This window comes from Tachyglossus aculeatus, chromosome 25, assembly GCF_015852505.1.
Source record: "Tachyglossus aculeatus isolate mTacAcu1 chromosome 25, mTacAcu1.pri, whole genome shotgun sequence".
In the NCBI taxonomy this organism is placed as follows: Eukaryota; Metazoa; Chordata; class Mammalia; order Monotremata; family Tachyglossidae; genus Tachyglossus; species Tachyglossus aculeatus.
Window position 1 is genome coordinate 15,230,229 of NC_052090.1, and position 11,880 is coordinate 15,242,108.

At 46.5% G+C, this 11,880-nt stretch overlaps 1 protein-coding gene across 7 annotated transcripts in view; it reads right to left on the reverse strand.

Moving 5' to 3' along the window:
- Positions 1-11,541, reverse strand: part of RB1CC1 (RB1 inducible coiled-coil 1) — an 80,133-nt gene extending 68,592 nt beyond the window's left edge. For all 7 annotated transcript variants that reach the window (XM_038766509.1, XM_038766508.1, XM_038766507.1 and 4 more), the window contains exon 1: positions 11,465-11,541. The gene's annotated coding sequence lies outside the window, so the exon portion shown is untranslated. The remainder of the gene's footprint in view (positions 1-11,464) is intronic.
- Positions 11,542-11,880: the final 339 nt, after the last annotated feature.

The following is an 11,880-nucleotide window of genomic DNA, read 5'->3' on the forward strand; positions in this document are numbered from 1 at the left end:
CTTTCCTAAGCACATATACAGTGCCCTGTACCCTGTAGATTCTCAAAAAACACTGACTGATGGATGAAAGGACTGGAGTGGGGAGAGGCAGTAGGGGGGAGGGGGTCAGTGAGGAGGCTGATGCGGTTCTTAAGGCAAAATAGGGCAAGTGCTTGGATTAACGTGGAGACAGTTTAGATAGAGGAAAGGGGGTATTTTAGTGATGTTGCGAAGGCAGAACCGACAGGATTTGGTGACAGGCTAAATATGTAGGCTGAAAGAGAGAAAAGTGTTGAGGATAATGCCAAAGTTACAGTTATATTATCTTTTGGTCTTGAACAAGCCGCTTAGGACTGTGGGATTTTATCTACATAGCGGGCGAAACGACCGAGTGGCCAACAGCCCCTTCCACGCTGAGCGCAGGTAAACACTGTCTTCCAAGCTGCTGTATTTGCTATTTGCGATCCTGTGCTGGTTTTGATTCGTTGTTTAACCATAATAGGAAACTTGATAAACCATGCTATGCTAGCTACCCTTCTCAAATCAGCACTTCAGGACAACTCAGAGGTGCCTGAACTTGAGTTAGACTGAACGAAGAAGGGGGAACACAATATTTATTCATGTGAGAACAAAAACTTACTTGGTCAAAACAAAAGTCTAAATGTTATCAGATGTCTTATATCTCTCCAGAATCAAATGGGACCCAATGGGGATGATCCCGGGTAAGGTGAGATGTAGTCTAGAAGAGTTCAAAAAGTAAACCTGCCAAACAGCTCAAAAGCGTGAGCCTAAATATAACTTGGAAGAGGAAGCTAAAATCAATGGCGTTTTTTCTAATCTCAGATTCAGGAAAAGATGTGCATAACTATCACTTTTCTGGTAATCTGCTACTGGCAACCCAACAAGCCTGAAGGATTAGCTACTAATGAACTGTCATTTATCACCCACGGCAGTCCCTTTTCCAGAATATGATGGACGCTCACTGGAACCACTGCAAAAAAATGAATGGATTTCTAATCTTTACCACTGAACCCTGAAGTATCTTTCACAAGAAGCACATTTACTTCAAGAATCCTCCTTCAAATACCCCCAAACACACACACTAAGCTCAGAATTAAAAAAACACCCACCCACAGAACAGTTCTATAAATGCAAGAGAACGGAGGGCTCAGACTCCAAGGATTACCGAAGAATAGACTAATGCTAACATATTGTTCTGATGAGAAGATGAGTGCAACAACTGAGAAATGCTTGACAATTCACTTGATTCCTTTCATACCAGAAGTTGGCATCTTCGGTGTTTCAAGAAAGAGAATGAGCAATTGGGGATAGATTCACTTTCCCTGTTTTCAGATTTTAAAGGCTTTTTACCTTACCTATCGGGTCCCCAAACTGAATGAACGTACTTTCTGCTTTGTAAATTGAGCAAATGGATTTCATCTATTTATTCAAATGTTACACATACCTCTTCTTTGCTCTTGCCAGTAAATATTTTAGTTTCTAGCATCAATTTTTTTATAATTCTCTTGGCTGACAAAACAAGCAAACGCTAAAACAGAAATCCCCTCAATCTCTTTTCAGTCTTCGGCATTCAACCCAATTTCCATCAGAGTTTTAAAGACAGGCTTCCTTCACCAACTAGCTCTGCCCACCAGGATTGAGTACACTTAATATTCTGAATTACATTTTAGCTACCCTAATATCCGGTTTTAAGTGACCACTACTTTCTCCCATTTCAAGTTGTTCACACTTTTATTTGCCCTTCTGGCCCCGGCGGCTGGTGTGGCCAGTGTGGTTCACGTGGTTAAGCAACAACGTCGCCTTTAATCGTGGCCTCAAAACAAAATATGTGTGGGCTGTTTGGGAAGATGGCAAGGAAAGTAATGTCCTTGGAGCTGTTGAATAATTGTCTAGCAGAGGCCCATCAAACAGAGGCTCCTGGACAAGAGTCTTACACGAAGATGCATTGAAAACGCTTGCACTTTAAAAAAGCAGGTAATTACCAACCAATTTGTGCCATTCTTAGCCATTCTTATAGGGGAATGCCCCTCCCCTATAACTGCTGAACAGCCTAACTCGGGGCTTTTGGACACTGCTACTTCTTTCAGAGAAACAATAAATTGCTGGCCTACACTAACTGTGTTGTGTTGTTCTAGTGGGCTGGTGCTTTAATCAAAGATGGAAAACATTTCTATGAAACTGAAAAGTCAAAAAGGGAATCCTTTGGCAAACTGTTTAGTAAGTGCTGCTTTTGATCATAACTTAAAAGTTATAACTGTTTTGCACCTCTCCCCGTTCTTATGTTGTACATCATGCATCTTATGTACTTTGCAAGCGCTTAGTACAGTGCTCTGCACACAGTAAGTGCTCAATAAATTCGGCTGAATATTTATTAGTTTAGAGCCTTGGACCTAGCTATAATTCTATTTATTCTGACGATTTTGACACCTGTCTACATGTTTTGTTTTGTTGTCTGTCTCCTCCTTCTAGACTGCGAGCCCGTTGTTGGGTAGGGACCGTCTCTATATGTTGCCGACTTGTACTTCCCAAGCGCTTAGTACAGTGCTCTGCACACAGTAAGCGCTCAATAAATACGAATGAATGAATGAATGAATGCTACTCCAGCCTCTACTTTGTGGGGTTTCTGGCACTGCGTCATCTATGGAGGGGAGCAGCAGGTTGGGGGCAAGGGTCCTCGACTGCATTTCCCTCCTCCACTGTCCCCGCTGCAGCCAACTGAGAGGCAGCATGGCCTAGTGACTACAGCACGGTCCTGGGATCAAAAAGGTTCTAATCCCAGCTCCGCTACTTGTCTGCTGAATGACCTTGGGCAGCTCACTTTACTTCTCTGTGCCTCAGTTCTTTCATCTGTAAAATGGGGACTAAAACTGAGCCCCATGTGGGACAGGGTCTCGGTTCAATCTGATTCACTTGTATCCACCCCAGCACTTAGTATAGTGCCCCTCCCCATCTCCATCCCCCCCGCCTTACCTCTTTCCCTTCCCCACAGCACCTGCACATATGTATATGTTTGTACATATTTATTACTCTATTTATTTATTTTACTTGTACATATTTATTCTATTTATTTTATTCTGTTAATATGTTTTGTTTAGTTCTCTGTCTCCCCCTTCTAGACTGTGAGCCCACTGTTGGGTAGGGACCGTCTCTATACGTTGACAAATTGTACTTCCCAAGCGCTTAGTACAGTGCTCTGCACACAGTAAGCGCTCAATAAATACACTTGAATGAATGCCTGGAACGTAATAAGCACTTAATACCACTGAAAAACAAAACCAAAAAACTGTCCCAGTGGAAGTACTGAGCCTTGTGGAGGGTCCCACAGGAACTCCAGGATGCAGGTTTACCAGCGTGGCTCAGTGGAAGGAGCACAGGCTTTGGAGTCAGGGGTCAGAGGTTCAAATCCCAGCTCCACCAACTGTCAGCTGTGTGACTTTGGGCAAGCCACTTCACTTCTCTGTGCCTCAGTTACCCCATCTGTAAAACGGGGATTAAGACTGTGAGCTCCCCGTGGGACAACCTGATCACCTTGCAACCTCCCCGGCACTTAGAACAGTGCTTTGCACATAGTAAGAGCTTAATAAATGCCATTATTATAGAGAAGCAGCGTGGCTCGGTGGAAAGAGCACGGGCACGGGAGTCAGAGGTCATGGGTTCTAATCCTGGCTCCCCCACATGTCTGCTGTGTGATCTTGGGCAAGTCACTTAACTTCTCTGAGCCTCAGTTCCCTCATCTGTAAAATGGGGATTAAGACTGTGAGCCCCACGTGGGACAACCTAATCACCTTGTATCCCCCCCAACCCCCGGGCTTAGAACAGTGCTTTGCACATGGTAAGCGCTTAACAAATGCCATCATTATTTATTTATTTACCATGCCCTGTCTAGCAAACGGGGAGTGTGAGGCTGCATCTTAGTTTGAAAAAGTCCACTTGAGAACCACTGAGCCAAATGAGGCCACTCCGTGTAACTGATCCCCCAGACTTGCTAACCCCAATTCAGCCCAGAAGCTTTTAGTTTTACCCATCCCTTCTACTAAACCCTGGGATTTCAGGAACCTAATCTCAGAGAATGGCAAAGGAAAGCTGAACTTCTCTTCCTGTAGTGTACCATTCAGGAAAACCCTTTTCTGAGTCTTCTATGTCTTGTAAAAACATGTCTGAAAAGTTTTCGAAACCTTCACTGATGCAGCAGTTGCTGAATATTTCAAGAATAATAAAGTAAAAGGATTTTATAAGTGTGATTCATTCTGAAAACTTCCAGTGAAAACTGGACCAGAGCAACTGAACAAAGAGAGCAGCTTGGCCTAGTGTAGAGAGCATGGGTCTAGGAGTTAGAAGAACCTGGGTTCTAATCCAGTGCTCTGTACACAGTAAGCGCTCAATAAATACGATTGATTAATCCCAGCTTCACTACTTTTCTGCTGTATGGCCTTGTGCAAATCACTTCAATTGGTAAAATGAGGATTTAAGACTGTGAGCCCTATGTGGGTCAGGGACTGTGTCCAACCACATTAGTTTGTATCTACCCTAACGCTTAGTACAATGCCTGGAACATAGTAAGCACTTAAACACCATGAAAATAAAATAAAATAAAAAACTCTTACTCTGTCCATGTTGAAAAAACTTTTACTCTGCCCATGTGTGCTTTGAGACACACTCTACAGCTTTTCCTTCACTCTGATCCCAATTCTGCCACTTGTCAGCTGTGTGACTCTGGACAAGTCACTTAGCTTCTCTGTGCCTCAATTACCTCATCTATAAAATGGGGATTAAGATTGTGAGCCCCATGTGGGAAAACCTGATCACCTTGTATTCCCCCAGTGCTTAGAACAGTGCTTTGCACATAGTAAGTGCTTAACAAACACCGCCATTATTATTATTATCTTCTTTATGCAGTAGGAATAAAAATTTGAAAATACTACAAGTTAACCGGAAGCCGCCATGATTAAAAGTCATTAAATGCCTACTACTGATTTGTTCTGCATCCAACAGGTGCTCAATACATATTGTTGGCTACCAAAACTACTGACATAACATTAAAACCATGCTTTGTGTAATCCATCTACGTCAATCAATAGTATTTCTTAAGCACTTACTGTGTGTTCAATAAATGCTACTGTGGCAATTTAATGCCCTACATACTAAGCAGTGTATATGATTCCCTGCCCTCAAGAGGCTTACAATTCAGCAAGAGAAACAAGCTAAAATTACAGGTAAGAATAGAATATGTGCATTAAGAGCTACGAGGAAGAGGAGCAAGTCCCCAAGTGCTTAGATGGCGATGACACGGCAGTTGTTGGAGAATCAGGATGGAAAGGGAGAAAACTGATCAGGAAAGCCTCCTAGAGATGTGATTTCAGGACTGCCTTGATTAGAGACACAACAGAGGTCTGTCAGATTTGAAAAGGGAGGGAGTTCCACGCGGAAGGGAGGGCTAGAGGGACAGTGAATAGCTTGGCTTGAATAGAACAAAGTTCAAAACGGGCTTAGTGAGAGAAGAGAGAAGATAAGTAAGAAGGAGGGATTTGTGTGCTTTAAAACCCAGGGTCACCAGTTTGTTAGCGATAGAGAGGAATGGGCAACCATTGGAGGTTTTGAAGGAGTGGGGACACTTGCCCAGAATGATGATTTCAAAAAAAGTGATCCCTGCAGCAGAGTGAGGCATGGTCTGGAGACAGTAGAGATTGGAGGCAGGGAGATCATCAAGGTTCCAAGGAAGCCCGCAGTGCTCAATAATAATAACAATAATAATAATAATGGCATTTATTAAGCGCTTGCTATGTGTAAAGCACTGTTCTAAGCACTGTGGAGGTTACAAGGAGATCAAGTTGTCCCACCAGGGGCTCACAGTCTTAATCCCCATTTTACAGATGAGGGAACTGAAGCACAGAGAAGTGAAGTGACTTGCCCAAAGTCACACAGCTGACAGTTGGCAGAGCAGGGATTTGAACCCATGACCCCTGACTCCAAAGCCCGTGCTCTTTCCACTGAGCCACGCTGCTTCTCTGCTCAAGCCGCTACATGCCAAGTGCTGGGGCCAGGCCCAGGTCAGGCCCAGGATGGCGGCAGTTTACATGCAGTAAAAGGGGTGGACTGAGGAAATGTGGTAGGGGAGGAACCAACAGTATTTGACACAGACTGAATCTGGAAGTTGAAAGCAAGGCAGAAATCAAGAATAATATTAAGGGTGAGGTTGTGCAGATCTGAGAGGGAGGAGCGGTGGTGGTTTGGTGGTGATGGTGTCATATGTGATGGGAAACAGGAAAGGATTTGGAAGGGAGAGTAAAAATACCAGAGATGCAACATGTTTCTATTTCACTTCCAACTGTTCTTAAGAAAAGGTAAAGTAGGCTTTCTTCATCAAGATTTTAGCAACGCTTTGGACTTACCACTTTGAGTCGTTCAAATTATAACCTGAGCATTTAGTCTGCTTCCATAACTCCCTAGTTTGCCGTAAGCAGAGCTAAGGGATGTCACCACCTTTCAAAACGCCACAGTCACCATAGCTCCCAACCCCTACCAACGCTTTCAATAATAAAGTCCGGAAAAAGGCACAAGAATAAAGATCCCCACTGCTGCTGGGCTAAATACCTTCAACCATCGTTATTACACCCTACACGGGCATGTTATGCCAGAGAATGTAAAGTGATTCGTGGTGAAATCGGGTCTACCCGGGCCTACCCTCTTTCATGGTATGGCTGCACTTTACATTTTGGGCAGGACCCTGAAAGCGAAACTATAATAGGCCAACGCTGCCTGTGAACTAGAAGAAACCAGAGCTATTTCTTCCCGGAAGGCTGCCCCTGTTTCTCTTCCTCACTCCCGGTGGTTAATTTCTACCGGGAAAATCGAGTTGGGTTGTTTGGTGTTGTGCAAGCCCCCTTTTCCCCCCTCCATCTACAAGTGGGAGCGGCTGAGTCATTCCTCCAAGTAACTTTACACGGAATCTCTCATTTCTGGACCGGGGACAAAAGACATCCAGTGCTGCGTCTCCTGGGGCTCCCCACCTCCCCTTTCGCCGGGTCCCGGACCCCCTAAAAGCAGGGCCCTCCTTCACCATGGCGCCCCACCTTCTGCGAAGCGGGGGGCTCCCTTTTCCTCGGTGTGCGGGGGTGGGCGGCACAAGACAGCCTTGGCTTTCCCGACAAGTTGGCCAAGGTGAGAGAAGAAGGGATGAGAGGCTGGGTGTGGAGGAAGGAGAAAGGCAGGGCCGGGCCCTTGTGTCATTTCACTTCTCAGCCTCAGTTCCCTCATCTGTAAAATGGGGATTAAGACTGGGAGCCCCATGTGGGGCAACCTGATTACCTTGTATCCCCCCAGCGCTTAGAACAGTGCCTGGCACATAGTAAGTGCTTAACAAATGTCATCATCACTACTATTCCCAGGTGTCGGCCCGCCATGACGGCTCAGCTCTTCGCAAAGGGGAGGGGGAAGGCGCCCACCCCCGTCCGGCCCCCGGGGTCAGAGCAACCCCGATCCGGGGGTATAATAATAATAATAACAATAATTATGGTATTTGTTAAGCGGTTACTATGTGCCAGGCACTGTTCTAAGCGCTGGGGTAGATACAAGGTAATCAGGTTGTCCCATGTGGGGCTCACAGTCTTAATCCCCATTTTACAGATGAGGTAACAGGCACAGGGAATAATAATAATTATGGTTTTTGCTAAGCGCTATGTGCCAAGCACTGTTCTAAGCACTGGGGAAGATAAAAGGGAGTCAGGTTGTCCCACTGTGGGGCTCACAGTCTTAATCCCCATTTTATAGATGAGGGAACTGAGGACCAGATAAAAATAATAATAATAATAGTAAGGATGACGGTACTTATTAAACGCTTACTATGTGCCAAGCACTGTTCTAAATGCCTGGGGAGATACAAGGTAATCAGGTTGTCCCCTGTGGGGCTCGCAGTCTTTATCCCCATTTTACAGATGAGGGAACTGAGGCCCAGAGAATAATAATAATAATAGTAATGATGATGGTATTTGTTAAGTGCTTACGATGTGCCAAGCACTGTTCTAAGCACTGGGGGAGATAGAAGGTAATCAGGTTGTCTCATGGGGGGCTCGCAGTGTTCCTCCCCATTTTACAGAGGAGGGAACTGAGGCCCGGAGAAGGGAAGTGAGTTGTCCGAGGTCACCGGGCAGCCCAGCGGCGGGGGCGGGATTGGATTGGAATCCCCCTGGCCTGGAATGCCCTCCCTCCGCACATCCGCCAAGCTGGCTCTCTTCTTCCCTTCAAAGCCCTACTAAGAGCTCACCTCCTCCAGGAGGCCTTCCCATACTCAGCCCCCTCCTTCCTCTCCCCCACCTCCCCCTCCCAATCTCCCCACCTTACCTCCTTCCCCTCCCCACAGCACCTGTACATACGTATATGTCTGTACATATTTATTACTCTATTTTACTTGTACATATTTATTCTATTTATTTTGTTAATATGTTTTGTTTTGTTGTCTGTCTCCCCCTTCTAGCCTGTGAGCCCGCCGCTGGGTAGGGAACGTCTCTATATGTTGCCCACTTGTACTTCCCAAGCACTTAGTACAGTGCTCTGCACACAGTAAGTACTAAATACGATTGAACTGAATTGGAATTGAATTCTCCCTCCACACATCCGCCAAGCTAGCTCTCCGCCTCCCTTCAAAGCCCTACTGAGAGCTCACCTCCTCCAGGAGGCCTTCCCACACCGAGCCCCCTCCCCATCCCCCCCCACCTTACCTCCTTCCCCTCCCCACAGCACCTGTACATATGCATATATGTTTGTACGGATTTATTACTGTATTTATTGATGTATTTTACTTGTACATATTTATTCTATTTATTTTATTTTGTTAATATGTTTTGTCTTGTCGTCTGTCTCCCCCTTCTAGCCTATGAGCCCGCCGTTGGGTAGGGACCGTCTCTACATGTTGCCCACTTGTACTTCCCAAGCGCTTAGTACAGTGCAGTGCGTGCAGTAAGCGTTCAATACGATTGAATGAATGAATGTGAGCCCGCTGTTGGGTAGGGACCGTATCTGTTGCCCACTTGGACTTCCCAAGTGCTTAGTACAGTGCTGTGCACGTAGTAGGCGCTCAATAAATATGACTGAATTGAATGGAATTGGAAGCAGCGACGCCTGCGTCCCCGGCGGGCCCGGGGCCCCATGGTGGCTGCGGCGGCTGTTCATTTCATTCATTCATTCAATGTATTTACTGAGCGCTTACTGTGTGCAGAGCACTGGACTAAGCGCAAGTTGGCAACACATCGAGACGGTCCCTACCCAACATTCATTCATTCAATCGTATTTATTGGGCGGTTACTGTGTGCAGAGCACTGGACTAAGCGCAAGTTGGCAACACATCGAGACGGTCCCTACCCAACATTCATTCATTCAATCGTATTTATTGAGCGGTTACTGTGTGCAGAGCACTGGACTAAGCGCAAGTTGGCAACACATCGAGACGGTCCCTACCCAACATTCATTCATTCAATGGTATTTATTGAGCACTCACTGTGTGCAGAGCACTGGCCTAAGCGCTTGGGAAGTCCAAGTGGGCCCCAGAGAGAGCCGGTCCCTACCCAACAGCGGGCTCACAGGCTAGGAGGGGGAGACGGACGTCAAAACGAAACATATTCACAAAATACAATAAATAGAATAGTAAATATGTACACGGAAAATAAATTCATTCATTCAATCGTATTTATTGAGCGCTTACTGTGTATAGAGCACTGGCCTAAGCGCTTGGGAATCCAAGTGGGCCCCACAGAGAGCCGGTCCCTACCCAACAGCGGGCTCACAGTCTGGAAGGGGGAGACTGACGACAAAACAAAATATATTAACCAAATACAATAAACAGAATAGTAAATATGTACGAGGAAAATAAATTTTAACCAAATAAAATAAATAGAATAGTAAATACGTACAGGGAAAATAAATTCATTCATTCATTCAATCGTCTTTATTGGGCGCTTACTGTGTGCAGAGCACTGGACTAAGCAACACATCGAGACGGTCCCTACCCAACATTCATTCATTCAATCGTCTTTACTGAGCGCTTCCTGTGTGCAGAGCACTGGACTAAGCGCTTGGGAAGTCCAAGTGGGCCCCACAGAGAGCCAGTCCCTACCCAACTGCGGGCTCACAGTCTAAGAGGGGGAGACGGACGACAAAACAAAACATATTAACAAAATACAATAAATAGAATAGTAAATATGTACAAGGAAAATAAATTCATTCATTCATTCAATCGTCTTTATTGAGCGCTTCCTGTGTGCAGAGCGCCGGCCTAAGCGCTTGGGAAGTCCAAGTGGGCCCCATAGAGAGCCGGTCCCTACCCAACAGCGGGCTCACAGGCAGGAAGGGGGAGACTGACGACAAAACAAAACACATTAACCAAATAAAATAAACAGAATAGTAAATATGTCCAAGGAAAATACATTCATCCATTCAATCGTCTTTATTGAGCGCTTCCTGGGTGCAGAGCACTGTACTAAGCGCTTGGGAAGTCCAAGTTGGCTACACAGAGAGCCGGTCCCTACCCAACAGCGGGCTCACAGTCTGGAAGGGGGAGACTGACGACAAAACAAAACACATTAACCAAATAAAATAAATAGAATAGTAAATATGTACAAGGAAAATAAGTTCATTCATTCAATCATCTTTATTGAGCGCTTACTGGGTGCAGAGCACTGTACTAAGCGCTTGGGAAGTCCAAGTGGGCCCCACAGAGAGCCGGTCCCTACCCAACAGCGGGCTCACAGTCTGGAAGGGGGAGACTGACGACAAAACAAAACACATTAACCAAATAAAATAAATAGAATAGTAAATATGTACAAGGAAAATAAGTTCATTCATTCAATCATCTTTATTGAGCGCTTACTGGGTGCAGAGCACTGTACTAAGCGCTTGGGAAGTCCAAGTGGGCCCCACAGAGAGCCGGTCCCTACCCAACAGCGGGCTCACAGGCTGGAAGGGGGAGACTGACGACAAGACAAAACATATTAACCAAATAAAATAAATAGAATAGTAAATATGTACAAGGAAAATAAATTCATTCATTCATTCATTCATTCAATCGTCTTTAATGAGCGCTCACTGTGTGCAGAGCACTGTACTGAGCGCTTGGGAAGTCCAAGTGGGCCCCACAGAGAGCCGGCCCCTACCCAACAGCGGGCTCACAGTCTAGGAGGGGGAGACAGACGACAAAACAAAACACATTAACCAAATAAAATAAACAGAATACTAAATATATCCAAGGAAAATAAATTCATTCATTCATTCATTCAACCGTGTTTATTGAGCGGTTCCTGTGTGCAGAGCGCCGGCCTAAGCGCTTGGGGAGTCCAAGTGGGCCCCATTAGAGAGCCGGGCCCTACCCAACAGCGGGCTCACAGGCTAGGAGGGGGAGACGGACGACAAAACGAAACATATTCACTAAATAGAATAAATATGTACGGAAAAAACGGGTAGATTTTTGATTTATTACCTGACAGGGCGGCGTTGGGGTCCTCCTTTTCCTCCTCCTCCTCTCCCTCCTCGTCGTCGTCGTCGTCCTCCGCCGGCGGCGGCGGCGCGAGCAGCAGCAGCAGCAGCCCCGGAGACAGCGGGCACCATCTTCCCCCGCCGCCCCCCGGTCCGCCGGCGGCGGCGGCGGCGGCAGCGGCGGCTACAAACCGCCCATTCGGCGTCGCCGGCCGGCCGGCCGACCGGCAGACAGACAGACCGGCAGACAGACAGACAGACAGACAGACAGACAGACCGACCGACCGACCGACCGACCGACCGACGCGGGCGGCGGTTCCTGAGGCGAGGCGCAGGACGCCGGTGGGCTCAGCCGGCCGCGGCCGGTTTGTTATTGTGGAGGCCGTCTCTCCCGCCGCGGTGCATGCCGGGCGGCGGCCG